This window comes from Echinops telfairi, unplaced genomic scaffold, assembly GCF_000313985.2.
Source record: "Echinops telfairi isolate 266 unplaced genomic scaffold, ASM31398v2 ScPeMD7_24;HRSCAF=84, whole genome shotgun sequence".
NCBI lineage: Eukaryota > Metazoa > Chordata > Mammalia > Afrosoricida > Tenrecidae > Echinops > Echinops telfairi.
The window spans coordinates 5,584,839-5,602,957 of NW_022103921.1; the positions used below are offsets into that span (position 1 = coordinate 5,584,839).

At 39.1% G+C, this 18,119-nt stretch overlaps 1 non-coding gene across 1 annotated transcript; it reads left to right on the forward strand.

Annotated features, from left to right (window-relative positions):
- Positions 1–17,407: 17,407 nt before the first annotated feature.
- LOC115869379 lies at positions 17,408–17,570 on the forward strand. The gene has a single exon (XR_004046155.1). It is a non-coding gene; the product is annotated as a U1 spliceosomal RNA (small nuclear RNA).
- The last annotated feature ends 549 nt before the right edge of the window (positions 17,571–18,119 follow it).

The following is an 18,119-nucleotide window of genomic DNA, read 5'->3' on the forward strand; positions in this document are numbered from 1 at the left end:
GGGAGGGGAAAATGAGGACCTAATGTCGGGGGTTTAAGTGGAGAGAAAATGTTTTGAGAAACGATGTACAAATGTGCTTTACACAATTGATGTGTGTGTGGATTGGGATAACAGTTGTATGAGCCCCTAATAAAATGTTAAAAAAAAACACAAAAATACATCTCTCCGACCTTGCTGTTTATAAATCATCAGATATCATAGATGGTCAATTGCATCTTAGTGTTAAATCTTCACTTACGTAAATCACAAACATTATTTTTGTTACTAGAGAAGTGAATTGTGGATATAAATGGCCCGTGTTTGGATAATGGCACTAAGCAGCATTCATGTGAGGACAAAAATTCATGGCTAATGACAAATAAAATAAAATGTTATTTGCAGTGAATATAATAATAATAATAATATCAAGGCCACAGGACTGAGAGCAACTTTAGCATCCGTCACCAAGAAGTGCTTCGTTGGTGAGATCTCATTTAAGCAATCACCTGAATGAAGGTTTGTAATATTTGGGGATGGCTCATGGTAGGAAGAAGAGCTACAAACCAAAAATATGATGCAAGGAAAAGTACACTGGCAGGTGGGAGGACAGGCTTGAAGACTTGTTTTGCTTTAGCAGTAAGTAAAGTTGTGAGTAGGAGTGGACATCCGGGATTTTTCTTCTCTTTTCTTTTGGTAGAACTGCGCATGTAGTCGCACTGTAAAGGGTTTAAAATTTAGGGATTCTATTCTGAGGGCTGTGAGATAGCATGACAGGCACATGACATGTAAAAGCGTTGTCATTAGTGCCACAAGTGACTTCTGTCTCATGGGACCCTATAAGTAGCACCTGCTACTGTGCTGTTTTAATGATTGTTGGTATTTTTGTTTTCCCTCATTGTCCCTGACCCTCTATTATACCAACTATCTATTTTTTAGCACTTGGACTTTCCTAAGGGTGTGTAAGAGCTCTGAAGTCTCACCATCCTATCTCCTAAGGAGCATGCTGGTTGTTTTTCTTCTATGTTGTTCATTGCTCTAAAATTCTTCTATCTTTGCTTGAAAATTTCATGGATAGCAATGGTAAAAGGGAAATGGGTTCTCCATGTGCTTTAAAAAGATCACCCTGGATCCTTTTGTGTAAATTGACTACAAAATAGCAAGAGTGACAGGAAGCTTAGTTAGGAGATAAGAGATAAATGTAGTTTGGACTTGAAGACAGTGGAACTAGTGAAAAACATATGGATTCACAATAAATGTTACAGGAACTCATAGGACTGGGCAGTAGAATAGATGTGTATTATGTCAATACATAAAAGGACGTTATTTGGAACGTTTAAATTTTAGTAACATAATGAATTGTGATACCTGTTATCAAGACAGCAAAAGAAGGAAGGGAGGATGGAGGTATCATTTAAGAATGCTTCAATGTGTCATGTGAACTGCCTATTAGACATCCAAATGTCCAAAAGGTAATTGGATGTATGAGCATACATTTAAGAAAGAAACAAAACTATAAGTATGGGATTCCTCAATATATAAATTGCTTTAAAAATATTTGTACTAGGTTAAAATTAACCAAAGACATGACAGTATATATAGATTAAATTAAAATTATAAACATGATATTTCAACTCATTAAATGGAAAGCAACATTTGAGTTTATAATATTTTTATGAATTAACCTTAAAAGAGAAGTATCTTGATCTGAGTACTATAAATTCTCAAATGATATTGTTTATAAAAAATGATAAATTAAATTTTAAAAAATGATAAATTTTATCTGAGACAATAAGTGAAATAGAGAATTTGAAACCCTAAAAACACAAGTGATCAATGAACAAAGAGCACTGATGAGTCGATGCATTTGAAGAAGAGCCTCATTTAGATCGTATCAAGCTCTGCATCTTATTTAGTGAGAGAAAGCAGGAATTTCAAAACCTATCTTATTCGGAATGTAACTTTCTGTCTTGAGTACAATACCCATGGAGTGTGTAATATAGTTCATTTACTCTGCAACATATGTTTTTTCATAAAATATGAATCTTTAAATTTGCATTATCAAGAAAATTGTCAATCTGATGTTAATTGACCCAAAATTACATGAGCACCTCTGATAGTGGAAACATTGAGTTTAAGTAATGTGCCTTCGTATTGCTTTGCTCCAAATAAAACGTAACTCAAGCAGATTCGAAGCCAGTCATCTTCAATTTAAAAAGAGCAGAAAGATATTGAGGCAGTTAGTTTATTGTGCCAACCTGGCCAATAAACACATGTGCAGTTAATTGAAGGGTGGAGGGATAAATGGCTCAGTAAGCCTCGCCTTTTGAGTTCTTGGGTCTTTTGCTTTCTGATGGTTGGATCAGGGTGCAGCTGCCTTAGCCAGTTCCCTGCTTCAGCTGGCAAGGCTCACTTCCTGCAAGACATTCCTGAGGAAGGGCCACATGGACCCACCCCGATGCAGCCCTGGGTGCTGGAGCAGCCATGTGGAGACCCCTGCCAGTGCTGAGATGATTACCTTTTCATTGACTTTCCGCCTGCAAGTGGCATCATTGCGTCCGTTTTGTGAGATGGAGGAAGACTTTGTGAATTGGTGTCGGACATATAGGTTAATGTTGGACTTGTGGGCTTGGGCAGCACTGATTTGGGATGTTTTCTTGATGTGTATTTAGCCTTTATATAAAACTCTCTCTTATACATGAGTTTCTGTGGGTTTGTTTCTCTAACGTACCCAGACTAATACAGACGCTGACTGGTGATCTACTTTGGAAAGATGGCAGCCATGGAAAACCCGATAGAGCACAGTTTTGCTCAGAAACACCTGGGGTCACCCTGAGTCGGAATGAAGTCAACAGCAAGTTTTTGGTGATCCTCTTTGAAGCCAGCGAAGCAAGTAGGGCATGTAAGGAGTATGGAGAGTCATGGAAACCTGGATAAGAAGATAGTGGGTTAATTAGAGGACAATAGTAATGTTGCAAAGCAATATTTAGAGAAGTTAGTTCTTTTCAGTGGGCAAGAAAGACTAGAACCTTCTGAGAACAGATCGTTCTGCTAGCTGTGGCCTTTTGATTCTACGTTGCAAAATGAAAAAAAAACGAATAATGGGGGCTGGGGAACTGCCGTCAAATTGAGTTCAACTCATCGTCTCAAACACAGCGCAAGGAGAACGTTAATTCAGTCTGAACCTTTCTTAAATGTTACAATGCCACAATAGCATTCTAGGTTTGCTGAGATTGAGGGGCTTTCAAAGGACATGGGGGGCAGGGAGGATATTAACCCCAAAGCCTAATTGGTGACGATTTTCGGTGGGACGACAGCAGTGAGAAAATGATTCTGACTGGGACACAGACCTTAGGTTAGAACACTTTGCAAGATTGGTTCGGGATTCTGTCCAAGGCAGTCAGGGCATTACATAATGACGAGAACCCAGTCAGATGATACCCATCTGGGCCCCACCTAGGCAAGTCCCAAAGTGACAATACTTGGCTGGGGGTGGGGGTGGGGAGAGGAGGGTAGAGATAATCCACTTTCCAATGTGCTCTGCCTGAGGATAAGGCTGTTCATTATGACAACCTTATTTAGCAGACCTGACTATAAGTAAATCATTTGTTTAAAACAAGTATATGAACTTTAAATGATGACAAACATTTGTAACTTCAATTTTAAAGATCTTAACATTATCTTGTGATGTCAAAAGGTACTTCTGAAATGAACTTTAATACGTTTTAAGTTTTTCCTCACTTATTTATCTAAATGTAGTTCTCATATGCTTTGAAAATGTATGCATTTTTATTTTTGAAAGCCTGGTCATTAAGTTGATTCCGGCTCGTAATGACCTCATAGGACAGAGTAGCAACTGCTTCCCAAGGTTTCTGAGACTTCCACCCTAAATGGAAGCAGACTACATACTCCGTTGGAAAGTGGCCATTGGCTTGAACTGTGGACATTTTCATAAGCAGCCAAGCACTTGATTCACTGTGCCACCTGGGCTATTTCCAGTTAGGCTGTTATGAAAACACTAGAATGAAACCTAGTCAATTGTATAGCTCAGCTCGCTAAGACTGAGCAAAAGAACGATTGGTTTTTCTTTTTAAATCCCCTCTTTGGTTACGTGTGAAACATGATCTGTAATATTTAATTCATGTCTTTCATCTAAATTCTAAGGTTGATATAGACATAGAAAAATCTATCACAATGAATCACTTTAACTACTTCTTCATAATATTGAAACAGTTCGATTTACAAACAGGCATGTGTTATCAGGTAAAAACTGGACTCTCTTACATATATGAGTGTCTCTGGATTTGTTTCTCTAGCCAACCTGGCCTAACAGAGGTGGCCACGGATATTCTAAAGGATCCTTTGTGAATGAATAGCAGCTCCTACTGCATGAATAGAGAAGAGTTTTCTATCTCACTAAAGAGTAACACTTGTCTAAACACAAAAGAGATTGTCACCTATCCCCCCCACTGCTCTGGGTGAGACCATCCCAAACGTGCATGAGCAACCCAACAACAGCATACAGGGACAGTGCATTATTATGTCATGTAATATTCATTGCCTTCGAGTGTATTCTAATTCATAATGACTTTATAGAACAAGATAGAACTACGGCTCTGTGTTTCCTAGGCTAGGAGTCTTTACAGGGAGAGAAAGCTTCCTTTTTCGCCGCACAGGACTTGGTAGATTTCAACTCCTGATCTTACGGTTCACAATGGGATAATGTAGCCCAGTGCTCTTTGAAAAATAGAATGATCTCTGTTGCCAGCAGACAAGGGTCTGAGGTACCTGTCACTGCTTTAGCCAGAGAAGAGGTTGATTTGAGACATTCCAAGTTTATTCCTGCAAGTGCTGACAGAAACAATGGGATTTCTACCTCCAAACCTCTTCGAGAGTCACTGAAAATCAAGCAAATTCGATATCCCCAACTTTGTGGCAGGTTGGGGGTTGGAAGCAAGGAACAGGTTTTGCAACAGGCCCAGGAGATAATTCTGACATTTTACAATGGTCAGAGAACCTTCTAACAATGGAGCAAAGGGAGCCAGGTTCACTGGCAACAGTCGACATTTTCTCCAATGGAAATGTTCCCTGGTATCAAGTCAAAGCTGACTCAAGTGACCCCAGTGGGTATTCCAAGACTGTAATTGCTCATGGAGGAGCCCTGGTGGTGTAGAGGTTAAGCGTTGGGCTGCGATCTGCCTGTTCAGCAGTTTGAAACCACCAGGCTCTCCCTGGGGGGAAGACTGGGCTTTCTACTCCCTCAACAGCTATAGTCTCAGAAAGCCACAGGGGGCCACTGTGAGTCAGCACAGCCTTGATGGCAATGACAGAGAATTGTTTATGGGAGTAGGAAGTCCAGTATTTCTCCCGTGGAGCATCTGGCCCTTTCAAACTGCCCAACCATGTGGACCACAGCCCAACACCTAACCACTACACACTAATGGAAATAGACGATCAATAAATATTATCGTTATTTCAGGAGCTGTCTCCCTACGGTTTCATCCCCCATGCTTATCTACATGATCCTGCTTCCCCTTGCCTGAATTAAAGCATCCTTGTTGATTAGGTTTAAATCAATTTATTTTTAGTGTTTCTTTCCATTTATTATTACAAGGAAAGGGATGTTATATCCTGAGGTCCCATTTAATGACCTAGATCTCAACAGACCACATTGCAACTATGTTACATTTCCATCATTTTATTAGCAACAGGCTAACTCTTTCACACCTTCTATGAGCCCCATCAAATGTCTGAAGCCTGAATGAACCGCAGAGAGAGCAGTCAAAGATGTCCGCAAACAGGACAGAGAGAAAAAGAACATGCTTTTGTTACAGTGACTCTATGTATTCCTTCCATTGTATTTTGATGATTCCTGCATCAGCCAATATTTTTCCCATTGAAACTTCCAATAGTGTAAATTGAGGCATGAATTTCTCCCCCTTCGGTTCTTTCATATTGAGATATATCAACATGTTCGTCCCCTTCGGTTTGATAACTCAGTATTTGGATATTTCATTATTAAACGTTATGCTTTTGTGCTGCCCTTGGGAATTTTCTGCTCAGCACTTTTCCTTCATCATTTCTTCAGTTCACCTGAGCTACTGTACATTAAAGTACACATTTCAGTGTCCTCCTGATGGCCACCTGGTGCTTCCCTTCCTGGGTTTCAATGACACTTTGCTCTCTTCACGTCATTCTTGCAACTTGTCAGGGACGAAGAATCATTATTGTGCAATTTGTCAAATCTGGCCACAATCGGTCTTTCTAAATTGGGATCTACTCACCGTCGTATGTTGGATCCCGTGGGCTTATTTTCATTTTCTCCAGTTTCAGCTTGCATTTACCTAGGAACAATCGATGGTCTGTCCCACAGTCCTTGTTTGACTGATGCTATTAAGCTTTTCCATGGTCTCTTCCCACCGATGTCAGCTTTTATCTATGCATATACTTCCTGCTCATATGTTTGAAAAATAATATTTACAACGAAAATGTTGTTTGTCTTGCAAGATTATGTAACACAATCCCTGGATTCCTTTCGATAACCAAGGCCATATTTCCCATATGCGTCTCAATGGGCTTTAACTTTTGCATTACAATCACTAGTAATGATCACCGCATTCTGATCGAATGTCTGATGTATTTCAGACTGAGGAATTTCATACAATTCTTTGATTTCTCCATCATTGGACTTAATTGTTGGTGCATAAATGTGAATAGTCATTGTATCAACTGAGATCCTTTGCAGGCATAAAGATATTATCCTATCACAGCACTGTACTTTCTTATTGTTAAGGAATATGAGACCATTCTTCTTGACTTTTTCATTCCCAGTTCTTAGACCTTATGGTTTTCTGACTCACACTGATCAATACCTGTCCATTTCAGCTTACTAATGCCGGCGACGTTACTCTTTATGTAGCCCCTTCTTGTTTGATGACTTTCATTTCTTTAGATTTATCCCTAGTACATTCCATGTTGTGCTTCTTAATGGGTGCTTTCAGCTGCTTCTTCTCCTTTTGAGGTGTGCTCACCAGCAAATGAAGGTCCTACAAGCTTTATTCCATCCCCTTCATGAAGGTTGACTTTACTGGAGGAGACGGCTGTTCCCAAGTTGTCTTTGGAGTGGCTTTCAAGTCAACGTGCTCGTCTTTGAGCCCTATATTCGACACCATTAGAAGATGTATTAGACTACCCTGCCCTATATTAGACTATCCTGCCATATATTAGACTATCCTGCCATATATTAGACTATCCTGCCATATGTTAGACTACCCTGCCCTATGTTAGACTATCCTGCCCTATATTAGACTATCCTGCCCTATATTAGACTATCCTGCCCTATCTTAGACTATCCTGCCCTATCTTAGACTATCCTGCCCTATCTTAGACTATCCTGCCCTATATTAGACTATCCTGCCCTATATTAGACTATCCTGCCCTATATTAGACTTTCCTGCCCTATATTAGACTATCCTGCCCTATATTAGACTTTCCTGCCCTATATTAGACTATCCTGCCCTATATTAGAATTTCCTGCCCTATATTAGACTATCCTGCCATGTCAGTGGCTAAGTAAACAACCCATTCTTCCTTCCTACTTTGTTCAAAGTCTGACCGCTCTGCTGAAACATGTTGACCTTGGGTCATTCTGTGGGTATTATAGTAGCACAGCTTCTACATCACAGCAACACAGCAGCCACCACAGAATGACAAATTTATAGATACGTGGTAGAAAGAAGAGAGTAGTATTTAGGGGGGAAATACAGAACAGGGTAAAGAAAATGGACATATAATTCACATAAGAGAAGAATAAGATGCCGAATAAATGTCTTAAAGGGTACTCAATGTGTAATCAGGATACTGTATAAACTAAAACAGTGTTTTGATACACTAACTCAATAATCTAATTGGATGAAGAAAAGTAACACATAAAATGCTATTCTTCAGTTACCATGGGAGAAACACCAGGATAAACCGGGATGTAAATTTTGGAATAACTGAAGACAAGTTAGCAGAGCTAGTAGAATTGAAAACAATCGGTACCTACACCTACTAATTCAATATTGCTACACAACCTCTGGAGAAAATAATATCCATGTGTTTAGAGAGATATCTTAAGAGTATTCAGTGCAGCATTACTTATAAAAATGACAAATTGTTAACAACTTGCATCATTTCTGTTAGGGGACTAAATATATGGAATATGAAATATTCAAATTACAGATGACAGCAATTAAAGAGAATTATCTATATAATTATCTATATACATATATATATATATATATATACTGGAATTCATTGATCTGAAAAAATATATTGTATTATAAAATTAGATTTTTGAGAGATATACACCATCTCACTATTTACGTGAAAATTTAAGTAGTACATGAAAAATGACTACACCCTATGTGAATACAAATATAAGCATAGCATATTAACCAATGAGCTTAGAAAGATCCATACTAAATTTACCATAATAGAAGACTCTCTGTGAAGATAGGTGTGGGAGATAAAGGGCACATCAATAAAGAATATCATGCCTAGCAAGATGAATTGGCAGAGTAGCTCAACCTAATACAATTGTTAGGATGGAGCAGAATTAGAAAGCATTTCCTTCTGTTGTACTTTGGGTCACTATGGTTTAAAAATCATTTTGACTGCAACTAAAACAAAATAACAGATTAAGTTTATTTATTTATATAATTAAAGAATACACAGTTATTAAGGATTGTACATGAAAGGGTATTGGTTACATATTTCTTTAACGTATTATCCTTGGTACTTTCCTATGTTATTTTATTTCTCAAAACCAAAGAATAAGAGTCATTGAATGAAAAGGAGTTGAAAGTACATCTAAAAACAATTGAGAATGTGTATTCGCAAAACACAACAGCTACGGGTCTTGAGGAACACTGAAAGTGAAACCACGTTAGAATGAAGTATTTGGGGCAGAGTGGGTGGGGTAGCATGCTTACAGAGCAGAGTTCTAAAATTAAACTTGCTCAGTTTATTATTTTATTCATATTTATTTTAAATCTTCCAGAACATTCATCTCTACTGAAAAGGGTTATCCAATGTGCTATTTACGTTTTGAGTCTAGGTGCTGGGCTGCTATTCTTAGTAATTTGACATTTGTAGCCTCTCTCATGATGTAATTTAACAGAATATAATCAACTCAATGGTGAACTCGGCTGTGAGTGGCTGAGCCAAGTGATTGCAGGGAGATTAGCATAGAGCGCAATTGAAAGGAACATTCCTTCAGGATGGGACCTCTTTCTATTTAAGCAGACTCTTTGGAAAGACTTTGTGTAGATCCTAAATCTGTTGAATTAATCTACAGCTCTATAGACGTGGGTCCAGTCACCTGCCATATTACTTGCCTCGTCTGGGAACTCTCAGTGGCCTGCCATATGACTTGTCAGCCTTGGATCCATCTGCTTCTGCCTCTACCAGTCTATGACCTTCCTGGTTTGTCAGTCTGGTAGCAACAGGAATTAATAAAAGTCTCCAGCTTAGTACCCCCTCGCATACCACATGAATTTTAAGAGCATCTCCAGAACAGATTTGATACATTAAATTCTAATGACAGAAGACCTGATGAGCTATGGGATAATATCAAGAAAATTATACATGAAGCAAGAAAAAGACCATTAAAAACAAAGAAAACATAAAGTGGTCTGGAAGAGCAATGGGGTCTTGTAGGAGGTGCACCTTTCAGTCACAAATGCTGAGGAATAAAAGGGTTTAGGTGCTGTAGGTAAGCAGGTCCTGGGATATGGATCCCTGAAAGAAAAGGGGACTGGATTGATGGATTATAACCAGTCCTGCTCACAATTTAACAGAGAGATGCCAATCTACTCTAGGTCAGGGTAACAGTTAGGCTTGGACCTATTTGTATGGTCTTTTTTTCTTTCTTTCAGTGTCTATCTATATAAAATAGGCAGGATAAGCAATCCCAAGGAGACAGCTAAGGAATGGGACTGATGGTTGGGAGTGTGTGTGTGTGTGTGGGGGGGGGGATTGGAAGGGAGGAGGTAAGGGAAAGTGAGCGGTGAGCCAATAACAACAGGGACAGGGGAATAGCAAGGGTTCTAAAATTGACGGTGAGGAGGGTGTAGTGTTCCTGGTCCTGTTTGATCACTTGAAATGTATCAGACAGGAATTACTGAGAGTTCAAGGGTGGGTGAACATGACAGTGGAGCAAGGGGAAAGAAAAAGAGGAAAGAACAAAGTAAAAATTGTATATATAGGCATAAATATAGAGATGCAGATATGTAAATATATAAATATAGGTATGTTTTTCTATGTATGTATATATATATGTAAATACAACAAGGAAACAGGTGGACTTTGGGTTTCTACTAACATCTTACTTCAATACAGGAACTGTTTGTCCTAATAAAGTGGCACTGTATGATACTCAGCTTCCTGACACAATTGGTGAAGGAAAAATGAATGCATAAGCAAATGTATTGAAGAAAGCTGATGGTGCCTGGCTATTAAAAGATATAGTGTCTAGGGTCTTAAAGACTTGAAGTTAAACAAGCAGCCATCTAGCAGAGAAGCAACAAAGCCCACATGGAATAAACACACCAGCTTGTATTGACAGGGATAGGTATCAGAAGTTCAAAACAAGCAATCCAATAGATGTGAAGGAGTGTGGACAGAGTGGAGACTCAAAACCCACCTGTAAGATAATTGGACAGTCCCTCACAGAAGGGATCATAAACCTAGAGAGAGGAATAGTACTGATGAAACTCATAACTATCCACTAGTTCTTTAATATTTCCTCCCCTTACTATTATGCTCCTAGTTTTATCTCATTGGTTTTGTTAGACCTGTGTATGTTCATTTGTATAATTAAGAGCATTTGATGCATGAAAGCCAAGACAGATAATCCTTCAGAAATAGTAACAGGAGTAATGATTCCCTGAGGGTGTGTGAAGAGAGGAGGGGGAAGGGGGAAAGGGAGAGCTGAACGCAATGATGACGGTATGACCCCATTTAAGGGGAATGAAAAACAAAATTTCATGTGAGTGGATAAATTGGATGGTGTAAGATATGAAAAAAAGAAATATGTATATATATAAAATAAGGGTGCTTGGAGGGTTGGTGGGGGAGGGAAGGGATAAAGGGGAGCTTATATCAAAATGTTCAAGAAGAAAGAAAATGTTTTGAAACTGATGGTGGTAGCAATTGTAAACTTGTGCTTGATCTGATTGAATTACGGATTGTTATAATGCCTGTAAGAGCCCCTAATAAAATGATTAAAAAACAAAAACAAAATTGTTAGCAAGGAGCCTGTGAGTCTCTTTTAGTGACTCTTTTACCCCTGTGTGTGTGTGTGTTTGTATGTATACATATATATATACATATATGTCTTTTCTCTATTATAAAATATGATTCATTTCTATGGCTCTAGCTTTAACATAGATGAAGCAGAATTACTCATTACCTTCTTAAACTCATCTGAAGATGCCTTGAATGCTATCTACACAAATGAGAAGAAAACATATTTAAGGGAAAAATATCACTTGAAAATACAAGAGATAGATTATGATATAAAACATGGTTAATCTTCAGAGGCTACCTTAAAAAAAATGGGGAGATGCCTATAAGCTCTCCTCAGCCAAGAACAATATTCTTTTTTTCTTCCAACTCTCTTAGCAGATTACTTTATTTACTTGGCTTTTCTAGCATTAGCCATTGCCAGGGGCCAAATACGGTAAATAGATCAATAGTCTCATGCTATTAGGCAAATCCTATGAAGAAAAGAAATAGCTTGTAGAGCCGTCTTTGCAATCAGACATCAATACCATGTGGACTCTAAGAGGATCTGCAAGCAGAGTGCCTGCACACATTTCTGATCAATAAAGCATTAAAGAGAGATGACTGTACCAACTCAGCAAGCAAAGAACAGTTCAAAATCATCTCCTCTTCCTCAAAATGCCTCAAAGTGTAGACTGTTGAAATGGGACTTTGCATTTACTTAAGCAAAACTTAGCACACCCTCATGCATGGCCAGCTGGAAGTCTTGATTGGGTTAAAAATCAGCACCCACGCAGAACTTCTATGGATTAAATTGCATCTCCCCCCAAGATATGTTGTAGTTCTAACGGTTGTACCATTTGATGTAAACTCTTTGGGGTAGTAGGATTTTCCATCCAGATGTTATGATTTGAATAATTCCAGAGTAAGTTGGATCCTAATCCTAATTGTTTTTGAATGGTACTTTTGTTAGTCTGGGTAAACTAGGTACAAATCTACAGAAACTCCTCTGTATAAGAGAGAGAGTTTTATATCAAGGGTAAGTGTACATTAAGAAAGCATCCCAACCCAGACCTGTCCAAGCCTTTAAGTCCAACATTAGCCCACATGTCCGACACCAATCTACAAAGTCCTCCTCAATCTCACAAGATACATACAATGATTCCAACTGCAGGGAGAAAGCTGAATCAGTGAGTGTGCAAGCATCTGGCAGGGGTCTCCACACGGCTGCTCCAGCACCCAGGGGTGCATCAGGGTAGGTCCATGTGGCTTCTCCTTGGGGATGTCTTGCAGGAAGTGAGCCTTGCAAGCTGAAGCAGGGGACTGGCTATAGCAGCTGTACCCTGGTCCAACCATCAGAGAGCAAGAGACCTGAGAACTAGAAAGGCGAGGCTCACTGAGCCATTTATCTCTCCGGCCTTCAATTAATCCCACATGTGTTTATCGGGCAGATTGGCACAATAAACCTTAACTATCTCAGTACTTTATACATAAGGACAGACAGGGAAATAGAGTCACACACCAGGGGCAAACAACATCCACCTTCTAGCAGCAAAGAAATATCAAGAATTTCTGGTAGTTGTTAGTAGCTGTTCCATGACAGAGACATAGAACAATTCTCCCCTCAAATCCCTCCAAAGGAAATGGCATGCCTAAAACCCTGGTTTAGACTTCCAGCTTGTAGAAATATCAAGGGGGATATTCTGTTGTCTAAAAACTTCACTTTGTGAGATTTTGTTAAGGCATCCAAAGAAAACTAAAGCAAGTAGCGATTCTTTGTTGTACATTGAATTTTGTCCCCTGAAAATATCTGTAAAAGTTCTACATCTTATATTTGTGAAAATAATAACAAGGATAAACTACTCTTAGTGTTGTATGCATATGAATTTGCTTAATCCTCACAAGAAAAACCCTCTGACCTATTTTAATTATCCCCACAAGAAACCAAAGGTATTGAGACACACAGATGTTAAAGATCACATAACTCGTCATTAGTGGAGTTGGAAGTTGAGTTGAAAGTCTGCTTTTACAAATAATCTGCTCCACTGTCACTGAAAGGACAAGGTCCCTGATGGAACAACGAGAAAGTCCAGGTCAGTGGTTCTGGATGAGTTGACTACAAAATTAGAGTGGAAATAGAAGGGGTGAGACAGCAGTTTGTGAAAATAGCTGTCAGTGGTGTATGCCAACCATACTCTGTAGACAGATTAAATAATCTCACAAACCTGTGCGCCTGCCGTGATTACTAAAATGTAAATCCATTGTATTAGACTCATGTTTTAGTCTCCAAACCTCACTATGTTGATTCAATCAGATACCAGGATCATGCCTGTCACATAAAGTGCACTTAACACACATTTGCTAAATACATATCATTTGGTAATCTGCATTATTCTAAAAAAAATGGGAAGGCAACTGTAAAACAAATGAGAATGTTCAAGGGGCTCTCATAACTTAATGTGGAATCCACTGGCTAACAAGCCTCACCTTCGTTCTCCATCATATACAGTGAACCCTCCCCACTTCGCGCTTCGACTTCTGAGGCTTCACTCTATCACGGTTTTTGCATAACAGCGCATGCTCTGTCATTACTGCCACTGATTGGCTCATACTGTACACGCTTGCTGCTATAAATAATATAATAAATAATAAATGATAATTGTAAAGTCCAAAATGTTTTACTGTATTTTCCCTTTTTTGTTTAATAAATTGGGTAATACGAGTGTAATGGTGACTAAAGGGTGTTTTTTCATGTCCTCTATGCTCTAACTACGAAAATATTTGATTTACAAATAAGGAATCCTACTTCGCGGAATTTCATTTATCACGGTAGGGTCTAGAACCGATTAACCGCGATCAACGAGGGTTCACTGTACACCTAAATTAGTCAGCACTGAATCCATATACTGGGACCTAGTCCCAGGATTGCATGTGAAATGAAGCTGGAACTGTCCCTCATATCCTTGCAGGACAAAAATAATTACATATTCTCTTTCTAGAAAAGCCATAGGGCTGATAGTAAGATGTTAAGAGCCGGGTGGGCATGGGCAAATGGTCATTGGATGCTGACCTTGACATTCCTGCTCATGTGCAGCACTGACACGTGTCTTTGTGTTAGAGTTCCTTTGCTTGAAAAATAGAGATGCAAATCCAGATCTGAGAAGACATTCACGTCATTTTTATGAATCCAAGAGTTATATCATGAGCCATGAGAGGCGTGTCCCTTAAGAATTGAACGCAATTTTCCAGATACATTCAACCAAAGAATCACAGCTCCACAAATTTCAAGTGGGACCCCACAAACATCAACATGGTTTTTATCTTTCTGCCTACTTTAGTCTAGTTACTCCCTAAGTACACCTATCTCAGATGGGACTTAGTATGAACTTCCCACTTTTCTATTAAGACATCAAAGAGCTGACAGCTAACCTTGTCAAACAGTAAGTCATTGCCTGGGTGAGAAATAGTTAAAACACTACAGTGACTTGTTCTAATGTACGGTATGTTTGATTACCTTCAGTCCAGGCTTCCAATACTCTAATTCTCAGGAGAGAAACAAATAGACACATTGGATCCCTACAAAAAACACCAAACCAGCATTACCCATCATAAAGAAGGGCTTCCTTAAACAAGAACTCAAAAATTCAGCTCCACCAACTGCATTGGAATTCCTTCAGTTTCAAGCCAAAGCAGCACATTTCATAGAAGTCTACTGTTTTGTTCCCCAGTTAAATAGATATATCACATGCAAAGAACAAGAAAATAATGAGATAGGTAATATATATTGACCCCTAATAACTAATGCAAAGGAACAATTGTGAGTATGGTCCAGAGCCAGGCAGTGTTTCATTGCGTTGTGGGTAAGGTCACAATGGGTTGGAACTGACTCAAAGACATTTAATAACATCAACAAGTGGTCTTTGGAATCCCCAAGTGGTAAGGATGGTTCAGCCTTCAATTCCTAACTGAGTGGTTGGCAGTTTGAACCCATATCCTTGGGATATGTTGTCAACACATACCAACCCCTCGTAAAGGACAAAATTGTTGGTGAAGTAGAGGGTCAGTGAGAGAGGAAGACCCTCAACAATATGAATGGATACAGTGTTTGCAGCAGTGGGTTCACACATCACAACAATTGTGAGGATGGTATCAGACTGAGCAGTATTTCATTCTATTCTACACAGCATCGCTATGAATCAGAATTGATTGAGCAGCTCCTGTAAACAACAAAAACAGACACACACACACACCCCATTGTGATTTACTTCTGAAAGTCTGCTGTCTTGGGAATTCTACAGAGCAGTTCTGCTTTACACACATGAAGTTGCCATGAGTTGAAATTATCTTGATAGCCACCGAGATAGTTAAGGTTTATTGTGCCAACCTGGCCAATGAACACTTGTGGGATTAAGTGAAGGGTGGAGAGATAAATGGCTCAGTGAGCCTTACCTTTCTAACTCATGGGTCTCTTGCTTTCTGAAGGTCGGACCAGGGTGCAGCTGCCTTAGCCAGTTCCCTGCTTCAGCTGGCAAGGCTCACTTCCTGCAAGCCATCCCTGAGGAGAAGCCACATGGACCTACCCTGATGCACCCCTGGGTGCTGGAGCAGCCGTGTGGAGACCCCTGCCAGTGCTGAGATGCTTACACGTTCACTGATTTGGCTTTCTTCCTGCAGTCAGCGTCATTGCGTGTGTTTTGTGAGATTGAGGAGGACTTTGTAGATTGGTGTTGGACATATGGGCTAATGTTGGACTTGTGGGCTTGGACAGGTCTGGGTTGGGATACTTTCTTAATGAACACTTACCCTTGATATAAAACTCTCTCTCTTATACAGATGAGTTTCTGTGGACTTGTTTCCCTAGTTTACCCAGACTAACACAGCCACGAATAACAACACAATATTATTCATCATTACTTAGGTTGAGAATTAGGCACCTCTAAAATAAACTATTTAAAATACAAATTAAAGTACAGGTATCACTATGTATGCAAGGCACAATTTTTAAAAAGTCATTTTATTGGGGCTCATACAACTCTTATCACAATCCACCCATACGTCAATTGTGTAAAGCCCACTTAGACCTTTGTTGCCCTCATCATTCTCAAAATTTGCTTTCCGCTTGGGTTCCTGGAATCAGCTCCTCATTTGCCTTTTACCCCTTCCCTTCCCTCCCCATGCCCCCCCCCTCATGATCCCTTAATAATTTATAAATTATTATTGTATCTTATCTTACACTGCCTAACCTCCTCCCTGGGGGATGGGCAGCAGAAAAGTGGGTGAAGGGAAGCAAGGCACAATTTTTTATCTTAATATTAAGCTTCTTATTTCAATGAAATTCAGAGGAATCCTCAAAGAGAACTGACAGTTATCCACTAGGTTACCAGTTGGTATTATTTCATTTTTCCCTCAGAGAAGACAATTTACTTTCAATTTTCCAATTTACCTATACAGAAAGTCATTGTAAATCGCCTGTAATACATGTTGTTGTTTTTTAAATTTCTTTAATGCTTATTAAATTATTTTGTAATTCTGAAAGTGAAGCAAACGGCAAAAGGATCTTATTTCACCCACTGCCTTTATTGTTTACAGTAACTCCAGCCTAAGGCAGACAGGGACTTCTGCTAAGAAGTTCACAGGGCTATTTCTAAAATATAAGTAATAACTGGATGCCATGGCATTTCCTTCTGGCTTGTTCTAAATCTAAGATATTCCTCGGTACTAGATCCTAAATAATTTATCTCATATGAATATGTTATCTGAACATGCCAGCTCTCCGGTTTGGGAGAAACCTTAACCCTTTAGTGCATTTGAGGTGTTCATGACTAAAACCAAGGCAAATTTTGATAAATTAATCTGTAGTTTAGGAACTTCTAACTTATTTTTAAGAAATACTGACTTTACTTGGCAACAGTTAATTCAAGATGCATTATATCAGATATAATGAAATTATATCATCTTAATTGAAATCTTTCCAGGTAATGAGAGATGGAGAGAGGGAGAAAGAGAGAGAGAGAGAGAAGAGAGAAGCTTTGTGCAGGATCTGTGCTGAGCAGTAAATGTTCACCATTAAGACTGGGAAATAGATATGCTTAGAGAGAGAGCGATTTCAAGAGAAACAGAAATAAACAGAGTTGAGGGACATCTGCAAAAAGGAATATGGTTGATACGTACCTGGCAGGGAGATACCATGATCACAAAGGTGGTTTTCCCAGGGCGAGGCTTATCCATTGTACTGCAGGTGTGCTGACCCCTGCGATTTCCCCAAATGCAGGAAACTTGACTGCATAATTTGTGGTAGTGGGGGACTGCATTCGCGCTCTCCCCTAAAAAAAAAAAACATAGGGGGAATATGGTTGAGAATGAAGATTCAGAGATCTTCCTGGCTGTCCACAGTGCTCCATCTAGTAATTCTCTTCCTGAAGGTCAGTTGATACAGATATTTACAAAAGGTGTTTTTCTTCCTCCCTTCCTTCCTTCCTCCCTTCCTTCCTCCTTCCGTCTTCCTTCCTTGCTACCTTCCCCTTCGCCTCCCTTTTCTCCTTTCTTCCTTCCTCCCTTCCTTTCTTTAGATGAATTGTAATTTGTGTTTATATTGTCTTCGATCAAGAGTGTCTTAATACCATCATCTTCAGCAGACTTGTGAGAAGTGAGATACCATAAAAGGACCTTGATTGGAAGTAAATCAGTGAGCAGAGATGATTTCCACGTCATGGTCATTGATTACTGTTGACAGTAGTGTGAATAACAGCTACATTATTATTATCATTACTATTTTCCATACTTACCGTTTGAAACACTAAATGTAAACAAAAATACATCACTTTGAAACTTTACTTGAAAACCTTTATCTTCGTTTACCTGCACTATTTCAAAAA